The sequence below is a fragment of the Cebus imitator genome, unplaced genomic scaffold, assembly GCF_001604975.1.
Source record: "Cebus imitator isolate Cc_AM_T3 unplaced genomic scaffold, Cebus_imitator-1.0 Scaffold82, whole genome shotgun sequence".
Lineage (NCBI taxonomy): Eukaryota > Metazoa > Chordata > Mammalia > Primates > Cebidae > Cebus > Cebus imitator.
Genome location: NW_016107397.1, coordinates 6,630,217 through 6,633,364, shown reverse-complemented (window position 1 = coordinate 6,633,364; position 3,148 = coordinate 6,630,217).

The following is a 3,148-nucleotide window of genomic DNA, read 5'->3' as shown; positions in this document are numbered from 1 at the left end:
GCTCTTGTTACCCAGGCTGGAGTGCAATGGCGCGATCTCGGCTCACCGCAACCTCCGCCTCCCGGGTTCAGGCAATTCTCCTGCCTCAGCCTCCTGAGTCGCTGGGATTACAGGCACGTGCCACCATGCCCAGCTAAAATAATTTTTTTTTTAAAAGAGAGAGATAGAGTCTCACTTTTAAAAAATAAAAGCTGGGGGCTGGGCTTGGTGGCTCATGCTTGTAATCCTAGCACTTTGGGAGGCTGAGGCGGGAGGGTCACGAGGTCAGGAATTCAAGACCACCATGGCCAACACAGTGAAACCCTGTCTCTACTAAAAATACAAAAATTAGCCAGGTGTGGAGGCACACACCTGTAATCCTAGCTACTTGGGAGGCTGAGGCAGGAGAATCGCTTGAACCCGGGAGGTGGAGGTTGCAGTGAGCCAAGATTGTGCCACTGCACTCTAGCCTGGGCAATAGAGCCAGACTCTATCTCAAAAACAATAAAAAATAAAAAAATAAAAATAAAAGCTGGGTTGCAGTGAAGCAATAAAACTGTAACCTCAAACTCCTGAAATCAAGTGATTCTCCTGCCTCAGCCTCCAAAGTAGCTGGGACTACAGCTCACCACCATGCCCAGCTAATTTTTGTGTTTTTATAGGGAAGGGGGATGGGTATTAGTACGTTGCCCAGGGTGGTCTCGAACTCCTGGGCTCAAGCAATCCTCCTGCCCCGGCCACTGCAAAGTGCTGGGATTTCAGGCATGAGCCACAGTGCCTAGCCAGGAACCGTATCTTGAAGCTGGATGGGCCTTCTCTGATTCTGTCACTGTGGTTTGCTCATTATCAGTTTTGATACTCTCCACTGCTATTTCCCCCTGCAATTCACATGATGGAATGTTGACTGAGGGCCAGCTTTTGGGATCTGATAATGGCCCTTAATTTTTTTGTTGTTTTTGAGACAGGGTCTCTCTCTGTCACCCTGCAGTGTAGTGGCACAATCATAGCTCACTGCAGCCTCAACATCCTGGGATCAAGACATCCTCCCACTTCAGCCTCCCAAGTTGCTGGGACTACAGGTGCCCACCACCACATGTGGTTGATTTTTTGAATTTTTATTTTCAGTAGAGACAGGCTCTCACTATGTTGCCCAGGCTGGTCTCAAGCTGCTGAGATTAAGTGATCCTCCCACTTTAGCCTTGCAAAGTGCTGGGATTTCAGGTGTAAGTCACCATGCCTGGCCCCTTTATTTATTTATTTTTTTAGACAGAGTCTCACTCTGTTGCCAGGCTGGAGTGCAGTGGCGCAATCTTGGCTCACTGCAACCACCGACTCCCTGGTTCAAGCATTTCTCCTGCCTCAGCCTCCCGAGTAGCTGGGGATACAGCCACGCAACACCATGCTCAGCTATTTTTGTATTTTTAGTAGAGACAGCGTTTCCCCATGTTGGCAACATGGTCTCGATCTCCTGACCTCGTGATCTGCCTGCCTCAGCATCCCAAAGTGCTGGGATTATAGGCATGAGCCACCGCGCCTGGCCCTCTCTTTAATTCTTTTAACTTGACATTTCACACAATTGCATGAGCTGGGAGGGACTTTGGAGGAAATGTGGGTCAAATGTATCTTCTCTCTCACCTCACTTTGAATGCGTTCTGTGATGGGGTGTTTGCATCAGTGTGGCATGGAAGGTGACTTCATTGACCCTTCTCCCATCTTTGGAACAAAAATCTGTGCCTTTAGAAGTAGTGGTTCAGAGAGGGCTCTCCAGAGGAGGGGAGAATGTAGAGTTGACCAGGGAAAGAAAGCAGGAAGGTGTGTTTCTGGCAGAGAAAGTCACAAGCAACATTTTCTTTTTTTGAGATGGAGCCTCACTGTGTTGCCCGGGCTGGAGTTCGGGGGTGTGATCTTAGCTCGCTTCAACCTGTGCCTCCTGGGGTCATGTGATTCTCCCCCTTCAGCCCCCTGAGTAGGTGGGACTACAGGCATGCACCACCATTCCCACTAATTTTTGTATTTTTAGTAGAGATGGGATTTCACAATGTTGGCCAGGCTGGTCTTGAACTCCTGACCTCAAGTGATCCACCCACGTTGGCCTCCCAAAATGCAGGGATTACAGGCGTAAGCCACTGTGCCTGGCCTTTTTTGTTTGTTTGCTATTGAGACAGGGTCTTGACCTGTCACTCAGGCTGGAGTGCAGTGGGGCCATCATAGCTCACTGCAACCTCCAGTTCCCAGGCTCAAGCAATCCTCCTGCCTCAGCCTCCTGAGTAGCTGAGACTATAGGTATGCACCACCATACCTGGATAATTTTTGTATTTTTAGTAGAGATGGGGTTTCACCCTCTTGGCCAGGCTGGTCTTGAACTCCTAACCTCAGGTGATTCACCCACCTTGATCTCCCAAGGTGTTGGGATTAGGCATGAGCCACTGTGCCTCGCCGAAAGCAATGTTTTCCAACTTGGTCCTGTGCATGATGGTGCCCGCCCCATTACAGGCGCTGATGATTTGGTGGTTAACATCAGAAGGGGATTGGTATCACACTTCATCATTGTTCCATGTCTTCAATCTTTCATGCGTTTTTTGACCTGAGAGTGACAGCCTCATCTTCACTCCTTGTCCTGGGTTTTCTAGGAGATACTTTTTTTTTGTTCCTCTGGGACAGGCAAACGCCACATCTAGAATTAAATGTATGAGTTATTACATTTCACCCCTAAATGAATAATTCTTGCTGAGGTGCAGAGAGTGCAATGTGAGGAAGTAACGTGAGCCTCAGAATCCACAGAAACTCAGAAACTCAGACCTACGTGGTGGGATGCAAAAATCCTCCAGCAATCGAAATCAAGCTACAAATCATGTCCTCTCCGTGGAAACTTTTTTTTTTTTTTTTGATACAGAGTCTCACTCAGTCACCCACTGGAGTACAGTGATACGATCTTGGCTCACTGCAACCTCCTCCTCCTGGATTCAAGCACTTCTCCTGTCTCAGTCTCCCGAGTAGCTGAGATTACAGGTGCTTGCTACCAGGCCCAGCTAATTTTTGTATTTTTAGTAGAGACGGGGTCTTGCCATGTTGGGCAGGCTGGTCTTGAACTCCTGGCCCCAAGTTATCACCCGACTCAGCCTCCCAAAGTGCTGGGATTATAGGCATGAGCCACTACACCCAGCATTTT